This window comes from Rhineura floridana, chromosome 20, assembly GCF_030035675.1.
Source record: "Rhineura floridana isolate rRhiFlo1 chromosome 20, rRhiFlo1.hap2, whole genome shotgun sequence".
Lineage (NCBI taxonomy): Eukaryota > Metazoa > Chordata > Lepidosauria > Squamata > Rhineuridae > Rhineura > Rhineura floridana.
In genome coordinates this window covers 10,305,668-10,321,795 of record NC_084499.1, presented here as the reverse complement: position 1 = coordinate 10,321,795, position 16,128 = coordinate 10,305,668, and the positions used below count along the sequence as shown (strand labels likewise).

General features: G+C 42.7%; 1 protein-coding gene across 5 annotated transcripts in view; it reads right to left on the bottom strand.

Annotated features, from left to right (window-relative positions):
* Nucleotides 1-16,128, bottom strand: part of ASTN2 (astrotactin 2) — a 773,365-nt gene that overhangs the window by 555,728 nt on the left and 201,509 nt on the right. The window lies entirely within an intron of this gene.

Here is a 16,128-nt window from a genome sequence, read left to right as displayed (position 1 = left end):
AACTTTCAGTTATTGAGTCTCCACTTGCAGTCTGATGGGATACAGCCATAGGCTGCAGACAGTCACACGGTCTGGTTCAGGGAGCAATTTATATCTATATTGTCATATTTTTGGCCATTTTCTGAGATGAGCAAAAGGGCAAACTAAGTGAACAGAAGGGATGTTAAAAAATGGCACAAACTCATGCAAGAGGCAGAGGAGAGAACATATTTCTTCATCTGGAGATGTGAGGTCTGATTTTCCTTTCTCTTGAAAAAAAATTAATTCCTTTTAATGTATGCGGAATGTGCAGCAGAGCTGCATTAATTTGCACTAATGATCGAGAGATCCACTGAGAGTAACTGCATTTTTGTAAATTAGCAAAGAAGCAAATAAACACTATCATCATAATTACCATTTTTTCCCCTTTCCTGAAAAAGCAAGCACTGACTATTCTGCAACAGCAATTGTTACTTCTGGATCTGGCATGGGGTTTGTATTTAATTATTTATGAGACTTCATTTTATGGGTAATAATTGTTCTGTGGCTGATTTTGATCAAATGATGAAATGTTAGGGGCAGGAGACCTGGCTTCAGTGTGTTTAAGGACGAGAGGCCTGCTTGAGGTTCTACTTCCATGATGATATAGTTATTTATTTATTTATTCAATTTGCATCCCACCCTTCCTCTCAAATGAGCCCATGGCAGAACACACATCAACAAAGCAATTTTTAAAAGGCATTCTGAAAACAGTTAAAACATTCTCAAAACAGTTACATTTAAAAAACATTATTCCATTCTGTGATCTCTAGGTTGCCAGGAACAATCACCTTCAGCCATCAACTGCCAGGCTAAACAAGAATGTTTTCAAATTCCTCCTAAACTTACTTACTTATTAGACTTATATCCTGCCCTTCCTCCCAGGAGGAGGAACTGTCCAGCATGAATGTATTAAGTTTAACATGAACGTATTAAAGTAATGCTTAGAAGCCAGTGTGGTACAGTGGTTAGAGTGTTGGACTACGACCTGAGAGACCAGGGTTCGAATCCCCACACAGCCATGAAGCTCACTGGGTGACCTTGGGCCAGTCACTGCCTCTCAGCCTCAGAGGAAGGCAATGGTAACCCCCCTCTGAATACCGCTTACCATGAAAACCCTCTTCATAGGATAGCCATAAATCAGAATAGACTTGAAAGCAGTCCATTGGAAGCCCTAGTTGAAATCAGAGCCCCATGTCCAGAAGTCTCTTATTTTCTGTAAGGCCCGTGCTTTTCTCTCCTGATGGCAGAGTGACTGCAAATTTACTATTCTCTTATATAGTAAATTCAGGCATGCTTGAGCCAGAGACACTGGTGCTATACCTCAATCATGGTCCACCAATGCCTTCACTGCCACCTTTGCATAACAGAAGGGTCCTGCCTCACAAAAAGTATGCTGCCAGCGTTGCATGCCTGCCCTGCTTTGTACAAAGGTAGTGCCAGCGGGGTATATGTACTGTCATCTTTGAGGGCTTTTTCAGTGGTTGCATAATTTTGACCACAGGTCTCTGCAGTCAACCCACCCTTGGTTTGTCGCATGGCTTAGCCCAGGCATGCAGATCCTACGTCCTTGGGACAGGTTAGGCTTAGTACGGGCCCTAATTTGCTCCACAAGGGTATCTTCCCCAAGACGTCTGCCCCACTCCTCACTTCTCTCCATTTCTAAATTTTCCAATCTTAAGTTCAGTTATCCACATTTCTGCACCAATTTGTGATTTTTTTAAAAAAATCCTCATTAAAATTCATTAACATTTTAGTGAGAATTTCTCCTAATAAACATATTTTAATATGCAGTTTAGACTAACATACACATTCCTGCAAGGACTTTTCCCTAATATAATGCATTTTTCCATGTTATTTCACAAAGATATTCATTTTTATGCACACCTTCCCCTAATACAGAATCACAGAATAGGAGAATTGGAAGGGGGCTATAAGGCCATCAAGTCTAACCCCTGGCTCAATGCAGGAATCCAAATTAAAGCCTACCCGACAGGTGCCTGTCCAGATGCATCTTGAAGGCCTCCAGTGTTGGAGAGCTCACCACATCCCGAGGTCATTGGTTCAATTGCCGTACCACTCGAACAGTTATGAAGTTTTTCCTGATGTGCAGCTGCAATCTGGCTTCCTGTAACTTGAGCCCATTATCGTGTGTCCTGCATTCTGGGATAACTGAGAAAAAATCCTGGCCCTCCTGTGTGTGGCAACCTTTCAAGTACTTGAACAGTGCTATTCTATATCCCCTCAGTCTTCTCTTCTCAAGGCTAAACATGTGCAGTTCTTTCCATCTCTCCTCATAGGGCTTTGTTTCCAGTCCCCTAATCATCCTCATTGCCCTCCTCTGAACCCATTCCAGTTTGTCTGTGTCCTTCTTAAAGTGGGGTGTCCAGGCCTCAAGATAAGACCTAATCAGTGCCAAATAGAGGGGAACCAATGCTTCACGCCAGTTGGAAACTATACTTCTATTAAAGCAGCCTATAATAGCATTTGCCTTTTTTGCAGTCACATCGCACTGTTGGCTCATGTTCAGCTTGTGATCAACAACAATCCCAAGATCCTTCTCACATATAGTATTGCTGAGCCAAGTATCCCCCATCTTATAACTGTGCATTTGGTTTCTTTTCGCTAGATTTAGAATTTTGCACTTATCCCTGTTGAATTTCATTCTGTTGTTTTCAGCCCAATGCTCCAGCCTATCAAGATCACTTTGAATTTTGTTTCTGTCCTCCAAAGAATTAGCCAGCCCTCCCTGCACCTCCTCATCCAAGTCACTAATAAAAATGTTGAATATCAGTGGGCCCGGGACCAAGCCTTGAGGTACCCTGCTCATTACCTCCCCCCACTTTGAGAAGGAACCATTGCTAAACACTTTTTGAATACGATTCTGGAGCCAGCTGTGGATCCACCTGATAGTTGTTTCATCCAGCCCACATTTCACTAGCTTACTAATCAGAATATCATGGGGTACTTTGTCAAAAACTTTGCTAAAGTCAAGATATATTATGTCCACAGCACTCCCACAGTCTACAAGGGAGGTTACCCGATCAAAAAATGAGATAAGATTAGTCTGGCAGGATTTGTTCTTGGCAAATCCATGTTGGCTTCTAGTAATCACTGCATTGTTTTCAAGGTACTTACAGACTGACTGCTTTATAATCTGCTCCAGAATTTTGCCATCATTTAGTATTTATTTAATTTATTAGTCGCCCATCTGGCTGGCTGTCCAGCCACTCTGGGCGACATACAAAATAGGCATACAATAACTAGACATTAAAAATCTAAAAACAATGAAGATAAAATCTTGGATTGCTGGATTGATGTCAGGCTAACTGGTCTGTAGTTCCCAGGTTCCTCCTTTTTTGCCCTTTTTGAAGATGGGGACAACATTAGCCCTCCTCCAGCCATTCAGCTATTTCCTTCAATACTCTAGGATGCAGTTCATCGGGCCCTGCAGATTAGGTATTCTTTGACCATTTGTCAATCAATCTCAAGATCCAATCCTGCCCCTTCAACTTGTACTTCCCGTTTGCCAGGAGGCTCTTTTGGGAGAAGACTGAGCCAAAGTAGGAATTGAGCACTTCAGCCTTTTCTTTGCCATCTCTTATCATTGTCCATCCTCACTGAGTAGCTGTACCACCATTTCTTTTTTTCTGTCTTTTACTATGCATGCACCTGAAGAAAGCTTTTTTGTTGCTTTTAGCATCCCTCGCTCATTCTCAGCTTTAGCCTTCCTGACACCTTTCCTGCAATTCCGTGCTACCTTTCCGTACTCTTCCTTTGTGGTCTGGCCTTCCTTCCACTTCCTATGTGTGTGTGTGTGTGTGTGTTTGTTTGTAGGCCACCTAAAAGCTTTTTGTGAAGCCACATTGGCTTCTTTTGCTGTCTTCCCCCTTTTTTCCTTGACAGAATTGTTTGCCACTCTCCCTTTGGAATTTCCTTTTTTACAAACTCACACCTACCATGGACTTGCCAGGGGACCCTACTTATAATTGTTCTGAATGTATTACAAACAGTTTTCCCAAAATCCAGGGAATGCCTATGGCTACTGTCAGCTTCCTACAAAATCAAGAACAATTATAACATGGTCACTTTATAACATTGTAACTTCTACTTCATCCACTAAATCATCTCTATTGATGAGAATCAAGGATAGCTGGTCCTCTAGATGCTTCCTCCATTTTCTGTAGGAGAAAGTGATCAGCAACACAAGTCAGGAATTTCTTGGAGGGGCCATGTTTGGAAGAATTTGTCTCTCAACAGATATTGGGCTCTCCCATTACTACCCCATGCCTCCTTGAAACACTGGCAATTTGGTTTTCAAAAGTTTCATCCTCATATTCTATATGCATTTTGGTTGGGAAACTATACTGCAAAATTTGGTTAAGTGCATATTCCAAAGGATGACTTGTGTTTTGGTTCTCATACTTGTTTGGAAAGTGTGAATTATATGGATCCACCCTTAAATGGAAACTTAATCATATATCACCTCCATCCCTATTCTAGGGCGGAGAAGGAAAAAGCAGGGCTGCAAAGGAAAATCAACTTAAAGTGTGCTCCTCAGTGTTCTTTGGAAAGCAGGGCATTCATTCAGCACTTTTTAAATTTCACACCAAATGCAAGCTCCACTGGGACTGGTGCACTCGGAAGCTCCCAACTAGAGCTCATGAGTGGAGCTGATCTTTGGCGAAAGTTGGTTTTGCACTTGGCGCCTTCATTTCAAGGAGGGTTGCAAAGGAAGATAAGAATCAGAAATGTACTTAAAAGTGTGCTCTGATTTTTTTCCTTTGAAGTTGGGTCACCTGACATCATAGTGATGTCAGTTGACTGACAGGTGAGTGGTTTCACACACCTGTCAAAGTGACCCTCAAGGGTGGGGCAGCCAAGGATCTGACCTTTCAGCGAGATCCTGCTCCCAACTCCTGGCCTAGAGTATGCCCTAAATTAGACTTTCCCAGCTTGGTGCTCTTCAGCTCTTGTACTACAGTTCCCATCAGCTCTGACCATTGGCCATACTGCCTGGGCTGATGGGTAGTATAAGTCCCCCCCAAAATTGCAAGGCACCAGGATGGGGAAGGCTGCTGCAATTTTCAGTCACCATTGGGAGAGCTAGCTCCCCTGAGCTTTGTACCAGGTAGAGGGAGGGAGAAGGAGAAATGACACCCCTCTTCTTGTTCTGCACTGCTACTCATGTTGACTCCTCTGCTACTTGACAAAGAAGGAGGAGAATGATGGTTGTTTGAGGGGACGGCTTTTGAGGATGGTTAGGGCTAATGGGGTGGAAGGAATCTGGCAGTTATGTTTTGGTTGAGTGTTTGAACCAAGCTGGGAAAGATTACAAGGATCTTAAAAAACTTATTTCTCATTTGGCATATGCCTTTACTCGGCTCAGGAAAACTACACTGGACTTTTTAATATGAAGACAAAATATGTCACAGAACCTGTGGACATGGATGCAAGAAAGGTGCTTGCGTGGTAAGTACTGTAGGAATGTTTTAATGCTATAGCAGCAACTCCATATAACCCTTTGGAAATCGGGTTAAACAGCATTCATTGCCTGAACTGGGTTTTGCTTGTTCAGGTGAGGTGGTCAATGTAAGCAATTGCAGCTGATGCTGCATGACCTGGGTTAGTCAGATTCCCCGCAATAAGTGAAGAACACCTTGGCAGAGAATTTACTTAAGGGATCTCTCCTTATTTGTTGCCATGCACTGAATATTGCATGAGGCTTTGGCAAGAAAATCACAACTATTGTGGGGTCAATGAAGGCACATTCACAGAAGTTCTTTCCCACCCACTCACTGTGTGACCTGGAATAGAGAGCTGATGAACAAACAGCCTCTGAAGCACAGTTGTGCCAGTATGTGGGATATCACTGTCTCTGGGGGCCTTCTTCCCTTCGCCTTTGTCAATATGCAGGTGCAAACAGAAGTGCACGTAAGCCTGCACACCCAAAATCTTAGCACAAGATCTCTTCGACTCATGAACATGTACTCACATTATTATGTTGCCCTCTTTCACTAGGACAGCCTCCCCCAACCTAAGGCTCCCATATATTGGACGACAAGTTGCACCATCCCTGACTGCTGACTATGCTTGCTGGGACAATGGGGGTTGTAGTCCAACAGTATTTGTGGACCTAAGATTTTGGAAGCCTGTTGCAGGAGACTAGTGGGAATTGAGGTGTTGGCTGCATATGTGCCATACACTGTAACCCCCACCTCATGTATTTTGGAAGTGTAGTTTGTTAAGGGTGCTGGGAACTGTGGTGAGAGATAAATTACAGCTCCCAGGGGTTTGTTTGGTTTTTTTTTTGGGGGGGGGAACATGTTCTTTAAATGTATGATGTGTATTTATTTATTTAATTTATATGCAGCCATAATATTGGGAGGCTGTCATTATTCATCAAATAGAGCCCCTCTCCCCATGTCCTGGCAAGTCAGACATCACCACCACCCGTTTCCTCCCCCATCTGTCCATCTCTCAGAACTTAAAAGCTTAAATCCATCTAGGGTCCAGCACCAGGAGTCCCTGTTGGGAAGGTCCTCACTCTCTTTTTAGAAGCAAATTGGGGAGGAAATGGAATCCAGCCTCTACAGAATAGATCAGTTGTAGGAGATGTCTTTTATTCTACTTCTGGGGATGGACTAAAGTAAAATCTTTTCAACTGTAGCATCAAGAGCCCTTACAATGGAAAGTTGTTGTTGTTGTCCTAAGAATTTCATTTCAGGGATGCTTGCTGCATCTGCTCATGTATGTGACAATAAAACTATGTTGACAAGTTATCTGTGTGGAGTCACTACAGCTGCCTCCCTGTTACACGCATGGTTTTCGTCCTGGTGGTTGGGTTTTCAGCTGATGGAGAGAGTCCTTCTCCATCCTGTCCAATGACAAGTAGAGACAGTGTGGTGTAGTGGTTAGAGTGTTGGACTGGGACAGGATTCAAATCCCCTCTCAGCCAAATCAAGACTCACTGGGTGACCGTGGGCCAGTCGCTGCCTCTCACCTTAACCTACCCCACAGTGTTGTGAGTATAAAACGGAGGAGAGCCAGGTAGGCCACCATGAGATCTTGGAGGAAAGGTGGGATATAAGCATAGTGCTAACAGTCTCTCCATAGGTGTGCCACTATTTGGAGTAAGCTTTCACTGTTGCATGCTGTGTGCAGTTTTTCTTAAGTTATTGTTCATGCTTTGTTACTTAATGTGCAAAAGCAGCAAATTAAATCAAATTACAAAAAAATTAGAACAATCCATTGCCAAGCAGCTAGCCCAGTTACATGGACCACTTTAGAGGACAAATATTTGCAGGTGTGTAACATTCACCCCAAAACTGTAGTGTCATGTTGTTGTTGTTGTGATGTGCCTCCAAGTCGACTGCGACTTATGGCGACCCTATGAATCAGCGGCCTCCAAGAGCATCTGTCGTGAACCACCCTGTTCAGATCTTGTAAGTTCAGGTCTGTGGCTTCCTTGATGGAGTCAATCCATCTCTTGTTTGGCCTTCCTCTTTTTCTACTTCCTTCTATTTTTGCCAGCATTACTGTCTTTTCTAATTAAATCATCTCATTCCAAAGTGCCCCGTTCCAAAGTAGACCAATCTGGCACAAACATGAGTCGAAATTTGACATATGTATATATTTCCAGTAAGTAAAGACAAGTGGATACAAGGGGAGATACTTCTCGGTCAGCAGATGAAGTCAGACCACTATTGGCCACTCTGGTGGGACCTCTCTAGTCCAGGGTCTCTCGGTTAACTTTGTTGTTGTTAAGTGCCTTCAAGTCGACTGCGACTTATGGCGTCCCTATGAATCAGCGACCTCCAAGAGCATCTGTCGTGAACCACCCTGTTCAGATCTTGTAAGTTCAGGTCTGTGGCTTCCATTATGGAATCAATCCATCTCTTGTTTGGCCTTCCTCTTTTTCTACTCCCTTCTGTTTTTCCCAGCATTATCGTCTTTTCTAGTGAATCACATCTTCTCATGATGTGTCCAAAGTATGATAACCTCCGTTTCATCATTTTAGCTTCTTGTAGTGTCATGTTAGCTTTGGAAAATAAGAAGTAGAATCATTTTTTAAAAAAATGTTTCACATGAGTTGTAGTACACCAGGACCTTATTTCAGGGTTTTTGATATGTCTAAAGACAAGAAGCTTTGATTAGTGTTTGGACTGTTAACATAGTAAGGTATGAGACTCTCAGGGTAGAAGGTGAGGCTTTTTTTCTGTACAACAGCTTTTCATGTTTCATGGTGTGTGCCTGGTTTCAGACCAAACCTTAAGATAATTCAAGTAAGCACTTAGTGGAACGTGCTAGCGCATATTTTAGTCAAACAGAATATCTCCTTGACAGGTTTGCTGTTCTTCTCTCTCTCTCTCTCTTTCCCCCACACACACTTCTTTGGAACACTAAATGAAAATCAGCTTTGAGGTGAAACTACGAAAATTGAACATTCTTTGCTGTGATTATTTTTTATCCACAGGAAATCACAGACTTTAAAGTTACAGTTCCCACAGCAACTATAACTCTGCCCTCTTGTGCATATTGAATATTTTTCTAGGGCTTGTACCTGCAATTAAATTTATGTCCTTTGTATATATGGTTGGTACAGTACCTAATAGGGACATACATAATATACACTTTGTAAAAAGAGACTGACTTCTTAAAACACCTGGATGAGACTCAGCCCTCTGGCTACACAACACTGTGAATTCATTTTCACCTCTAGGTGTAAGAATAAAGCCGGAAGAATCCCCCCCCCGGTGTACAAGAGTGTTCAGTTATTACAATTCAAGCTGGAGGATGGCACTGGGGAAGGCACATACCTGAGCTTCTGAAGTTTCAACCCCACCCCTCTTAATCCTCCCCTTTTAGATTAGCTTTATGTGGAATCTGGGGCACATGGATGTTCCACCATGAGAAGGAGATGCACAACCCTAAACACTTGATGATGTGTTCTTAAGTTAGTCACAGTCAGCAAAATCTATCTGACACATTCTAGGAGACAGGAAAGTTTCTTATACTGAGTCAAACCATTGATCCATCCAGCTCAGTATGCCTACACTGAGTGGCAGCACCTTCCCAGGGTTTCTAGCAGGGTCCTCTCCCAGCTCTACCAGGGATTGAACCTGGGACCTTCTGCATTCAAAGCAGGTGCTCTACTATCTCTCCTTCACATTTCAGGTGATTAAACACTCCTCGAGGCCACTTACTCCCCTCAGTTGAAACTACAGGGGCATATAATGTCAAATGTAAATATGAATAAATCCCACAACAGAATATGACATATATTCATATCAGATATCTTACAGACCACCAAAAGCTTCGGAGAACTGGGAGGGCTTGCTTGGAGCCTAAAAGATAAGTGATGGCGCTAAATGGTGGTGGGGTGAAAGGGGTTTCAAGAGTTTGAGGGCTGCCACACAAAAAGCCCTGTGCCCGGTGGCTGCTGGTATAGTTTCTGAAGGCAAGGGCTGAGGGAGAAGATCCTCAGAACAGGATATGTTTCAATGAAGAAATGCTGATGACAGATGAAGATCTTGTTTGCCCTCTGAAACAGCTCTTTACCTTAGCCTTTGACACCTAAGATAATATGTTTTCAGGACCACCCTATTCCAGTGCCTGTAATTTGCTGGTGGTGGTGGTTGTATAATAATAATGACGCAAAAGCATGATTCCAACTCTTGAGCAGTAAACCAAGAATAAATCTTGGTTACAGTTTGTGGTTTATCTGGAGCAGAGCTTGGAAAAGTTACTTTTTTTAAACTACAACTCCCATCAGCCCCAGCCAGCATGGCCACTGGATTGGGCTGATGGGAGTTGTAGTTCAAAAAAGTAATTTTTCCAAGCTGTGATCTGGAGCAAGACAAAACATGAGTCTGGGTTTAGACATAATGCTAAGTCAAACCATGGCTTAGTCCTGAGTAGCGTGATGGCAGCAGGACAGGGGGAGGAGCATTGTGGCTGTGATCTTCAGTCCATAAACCCACACGATTGCTTTCTCACGCTAAGTCACGGTTTGGCTAAGACTTACGTGAGAATCTGAGTCTCTCTGTGGAATGGTGATAAACCATAGCTGGGGAAAACTAACCTGTGCACTGGCTGCATACTCATGCACAAGCAGCTTGGGCAGCCCCTGCTTTGCTCCTCCCTTCCTAAAGTGAGGAAACGAGTCATGGAGCAGCCGGCTTAGCATGACTTGCATGACTTGTCTTCTCTCCAAACAAACCACAGGCAGAAGCCAAGGAGAAGGCCATGCTGAGTACAAGCAAAATAATATATAAGGATTCCTTGTAAAATGTGTACTAAATAGAATTTAACTTCACTCTTCCCAAAAATAAAAACATGCATTAAGAAATACGAGTGAGATATCTAAGATGGAGTCACAAACACAACAATGTAAAGTAACGCATAAACACCAGGCTCATGTGACCAATAATGAGGCATTTTAATCTAAGTTATTTATGTAAATGTTGTAATTTATATTTTAGATGATGTATTTCTATATTTGTTATATTGATCTTGTAATTTTATTATTGTATATGCTTCTATGTTTGCCGCCCAGAGAGCTGTTGGCTAGTCGGGCGGGATACAAGCTGAATAAAATAAAATAAATAAATAAAATTAATGTTGAACACCAGGCGCGTTTCAACCCACCATGGGTCTTCCTCAGAAGTCAATGAATATACAAATCACAGTGCTATCACCAGAAGTAAATCATTTGACTGATCTATACAGATATAGATCTATATAGATACAGTGAGCTCACCAATCATTCCAAAGAATTATTTGTGCATGTATAAGCCTGGAGATGTACGAGTTAATATAGAAGATGGTATTTTCTAGTGCCCAATCATGTACATTTCTAGGGAATTCTCCAGGCATCTGGTTATCAAATGTCACCCATCCATTTCTAAAATTTAGTAGCAATCCATATATATAGTATATTGTTGATACCCAATTTTGTATCTTTATTTACCATTTGAGGCTGCGTTTTGCATTTCCTTTCTGTGTATGTATTTCTTCTTGGGAGAAACCAACTACAAGTGCTGGTTTGCATGCAATGCTAAGCCTGCCATTCTGTAGCTTTTTTCCCCGTGCCAGTGCCCTGTATGCAGCTCATACCCAGCCTAATTTCCTTAATCATGGTTTATGGCCAGCACTAACTGTGCACAAGGTCACTGTGTAAATTTGAGGGCTTCCAGTGAGGATTATGGATGGAGGATGTCTTTGGGTAGATAAGGGGAAAATGTAAGAGAAACAGGCCTTCGGTTTGTTACACCATACATTCAGCTCTTCTGTTTAATATTTCAGCAGGTAATGATGAAGAGGAGGATTTTTTTTCCTTCAGTTTTACTTTCAGAATTTAAAGAACTGAGGTGCCTTAGAACATAAGAACATAAGAAAAGCCTGCTGGATCAGGCCAGTGGCCCATCTAGTCCAGCATCCTGTTCTCACAGTGGCCAACCAGGTGCCTGGGGGAAGCCCACAAGCAGGACCCGAGAGCAAGAACACTCTCCCCTCCTGAGGCTTCCAGCAACTGGTTTTCAGAAGCATGCTGCCTCTGACTAGGGTGGCAGAGCACAGCCATCATGGCTAGTAGCCATTGATAGCCCTGTCCTCCATGAATTTGTCTAATCTTCTTTTAAAGCCGTCCAAGCTGGTGGCCATTACTGCATCTTGTGGGAGCAAATTCCATAGTTTAACTATGCGCTGAGTAAAGAAGTACTTCCTTTTGTCTGTCCTGAATCTTCCAACATTCAGCTTCTTTGAATGTCCACGAGTTCTAGTATTATGAGAGAGGGAGAAGAACTTTTCTCTATCCACTTTCTCAATGCCATGCATCATTTTATACACTTCTATCATGTCTCCTCTGACCCGCCTTTTCTCTAAACTAAAAAGCCCCAAATGCTGCAACCTTTCACTCCATCCCCTTGATCATTCTGGTTGCCCTCTTCTGAACCTTTTCCAACTCTATAATATCCTTTTTGAGATGAGGCGACCAGAACTGTACACAGTATTCCAAATGCTGCCTCACTATAGATTTATACAACGGCATTATGATATCGGCTGTTTTATTTTCAATACCTTTCCTAATTATCCCTAGCATGGAATTTGCCTTTTTCACAGCTGCCGCACACTGGGTCGACATTTTCATCGTGCTACAACCCCGAGGTCTCTCTCCTGGTCGGTCACTGCCAGTTCAGACCCCATGAGCGTATATGTGAAATTAAGATGTTTTGCTCCAACATGCATAATTTTACACTTGTTTATATTGAATTGCATTTGCCATTTTTCCGCCCATTCACTCAGTTTGGAGAGGTCTTTTTGGAGCTCTTCGCAATCCCTTTTGTTTTAACAACCCTGAACAATTTAGTGTCGTCAGCAAACTTGGCCACTTCACTGCTCACTCCTAATTCTAGGTCATTAATGAACAAGTTGAAAAGTACAGGTCCCAATACCGATCCTTGAGGGACTCCACTTTCTACAGCCCTCCATTGGGAGAACTGTCCATTTATTCCTACTCTCTGCTTTCTGCTTCTTAACCAATTCCTTATCCACAAGAGGACCTCTCCTCTTATTCCATGACTGCTAAGCTTCCTCAGAAGCCTTTGGTGAGGTACCTTGTTAAACGCTTTTTTAAACTCTAAGTACACTATGTCCACTGGATCACTTCTATCTATATGCTTGTTGACACTCTCAAAGAATTCTAATAGGTTACTGAGACAGGACTTTCCCTTGCAGAAGCCATGCTGGCTCTGCTTCAGCAAGGCTTGTTCTTCTATGTGCTTAGTTAATCTAGCTTTAATAATACTTTCTACCAGTTTTCCAGGGACAGAAGTTAAGCTAACTGGCCTGTAATTTCCGGGATCCCCTCTGGATCCCTTTTTGAAGATTGGCGTTACATTTGCCACTTTTCAGTCCTCAGGCACGGAGGAGGACCCGAGGGACAAGTTACAAATTTTAGTTAGCAGATCAGCAATTTCACATCTGAGTTCTTTGAGAACTCTCGGGTGGATGCCATCCGGGCCTGGTGATTTGTCAGTTTTTATATTGTCCATTAAGCCTAGAACTTCCTCTCTCGTTACCACTATTTGTCTCAGTTCCTCAGAATCCCTTCCTGCAAATGTTAGTTAAGATTCAGGGATCTGCCCTATATCTTCCACTGTGAAGACAGATGCAAAGAATTCATTTAGCTTCTCTGCAATCTCCTTACCATTCTTTAGTACACCTTTGATTCCCTTATCATCCAAGGGTCCAATCGCCTCCCTAGATGGTCTCCTGCTTTGAATGTATTTATAGAATTTTTTGTTGTTGGTTTTTATGTTCTTAGCAATGTGCTCCTCAAATTCTTTTTTAGCATCCCTTATTGTCTTCTTGCATTTCTTTTGCCAGAGTTTGTGTTCCTTTTTATTTTCTTCATTCGGACAAGACTTCCATTTTCTGAAGGAAGACTTTTTGCCTCTAAGAGCTTCCTTGACTTTGCTCGTTAACCATGCTGGCATCTTCTTGGCCCTGGAGGTACCTTTTCTGATCTGTGGCCCAGAGTTAGGGATGAGCAATCAGGTAGCCAAATTTGCTGATGACACCAAATTGTTCCAAAAGGATCTCTCCACATTCAGAGAATGGGCAGTAAAATGACAAATGCAAGTCAGTGTTAGCAAGAGTAAAGTGATGCACACTGGGGCAAAAACATCTAAATTTCACATATACGCTCATAGGGTCTGAATTGGCTTTGACCAACCAGATAAGAGACCTTGGGGTCATAGCAGATAGCCTGATGAAGATGTTGCAGTGTGCAGCAGCTGTGAAAAAGGTGGATTCCATGCTGTGGATCATTAGGAAAGGAACTGAAAATAAGCTGTCAGTATTATAATGTACATTATAATGTACACTTGGAATGCTGTGTACAGTTCTGGTTGCCTTGCCCCAAAAAGGATATTGTAGAGCTTGAAAAGGTTCAGAAAAGGGCAACTAAAATGATGAAGGGGTGGCAGCAACCCCCCTACAAGGAAAGGTCACTAAGATTTAGGCACAGACAAAAGAAAGTACTTCTTCACACCGTGCATAGTTAAACTATGGAATCTCATAAGCTGAACTGTTGACAACTAATTTGGGTGGTTTTAAAAGAGGATTAGATAAATTCATGGACAATAAGGCTATCCATGGCTACTACTCACAATGGCTATGCTCTACCTCCACTGTCGAAGGCAGCATGCCTTTGAATACCTGTTGCTGGGAACACAAGTGAGGACACCACTGTTGAGCTCTGGTCTTGCTTGGTGCCTCCCATCTGGTTGGTCACTGTGAGAACAAAGTGCTACACCAGATAGGCTTTTGCCCTGATCCAGCAGGGCTCTTCTTATGAGAGAGGCTTTGAGAACTTAAGAAAGCTGTTACCAGTCAGAAGAGGCATTCTTGGGCAAGAGGGATCTCAGTGGTCTGACTTCTTCATATGTGGATGTGAGCTCTAACCAAAGCCTTAATCAGAAATACTGCTTCTCCATTTTTTACTTAAGTCTCTCGAATTGGCACAAGTGGGTGTGAGTGGTCAGAAATATCTAAACAGGGGAACAAACTGGGACATTCCAGCACAGATGCATCCTTGAAGATACCAGACTAAGGTCCCATTCAGATGTGGGGTTTATTGTGTTAGTTTTACTGGTTATAACGCTAGCGCTTCTGTCTCAATTTCTAGCGTTCCTTTTTCGCTGCAGTACCTGTTGCGTTATACAACTGTGGCTTTTTTTATCAATATCTGGCCATGTCACACTAAATTTCATTCACGCTAGTGGGCATGGTGTGGCATAATAATGAACTTAATTGGATGTGTTGCCACTCCCCCACCCTTTTCGTGCATGCGTGCTTCTGTTCCCCCATGATTCACTGCATGATATGCCAAAATACCACTCAAAATCTCATTACATGAGCAGTTGGTGCATCAGCCATGAAAACCATGGGAAACTTACAAGGCAAAACTCCCACAATATCCCAGGTTTCCAGGGTGGCAAGCCAATTTTTTCTGGAAAAGGTTAATATGGAAATGAGCACCAAACCTCCTTTAGATTTCCAGAAGTGGCTTTTACAGGAAGAACGAATACAGTTGGGAAGATGGAATAAAGTGCCTTCTGAATGCAGCCTAAGGCAGAAAGAGCCCTCTCAAAGGCTGCAAGCTGCACACCTAACAGGCAGGTAGAAATCTCATTCTAGCCTGTGTCCCCCCCCCCAATATCTGAGGGCTTCTCAGAGCTGTCTGAAGAAACTGGCAGAAATGGTCAACTGGGGGGGGGGGAGAAGAGGGAGGGAAACGAGAGGTGGAGAAAGGATGGCTGTAATTTATCAAAGGGGCACCTTGGCAGGAAATTAATGAAATGCTTAAATCTCTCCTGCTTAAAAATTAAAAAGCCTCCCCTGCCACTTCTGCGTACTCGCCCTCAGCCTTTGTTTTTTCCTCCCAGACATATGAGGCCGACTTCATCTGGGTTGCAATCCCCTAGAGCCCCTGGAGGTAGCTGCCATTGTTGCAAGTGAAGTACTACCCACACCTTGAATCCTAGGAAAATATTTTCCATTCTTCTAGTCAGGTAAAGCTTTGCTTCTATTTTGGATGTTTATTTGCTGTTTATTTATTGAGCCACAGCTTCCCTAGTTTGCTAAGAATGACTAGCAAGAAAGACTAAAATTGCAGAGAGTTGTGTATGTCAAGGGGCAGATATGGAGGAGAGACTAAAAGCAATGCCTTTCATTAGGGCCAGCTGAAATGTCTTGAGAAAGTTTTCAAGTTCAACAGAACTATTCTTCAGATTATATGTTAACTGGGCGCCTGCTGGGAGGAGGGGCGGGATATAAATCAAATAATTAATAAATTAAAAAAAAAAGTGAAAGCAGAGGGAAAGCTGTCGGTGGGGATGACGGAAAAGCCCTAAACATCTAATAGTAGGTTGGAATGGAGGATAAACATTGCAGATTTAATTAGGTTAGACTGATCCTAAGGCAAAACAAATCTCAGAACCATAGATTATAGAGTTGGGTCTTGGAGGTCATCTGTTCCAATGCCCTGGTCAGTGCAGGATCTGCAACACAAAATGCGACTACAGCATTCTTGAGATGCAGCTG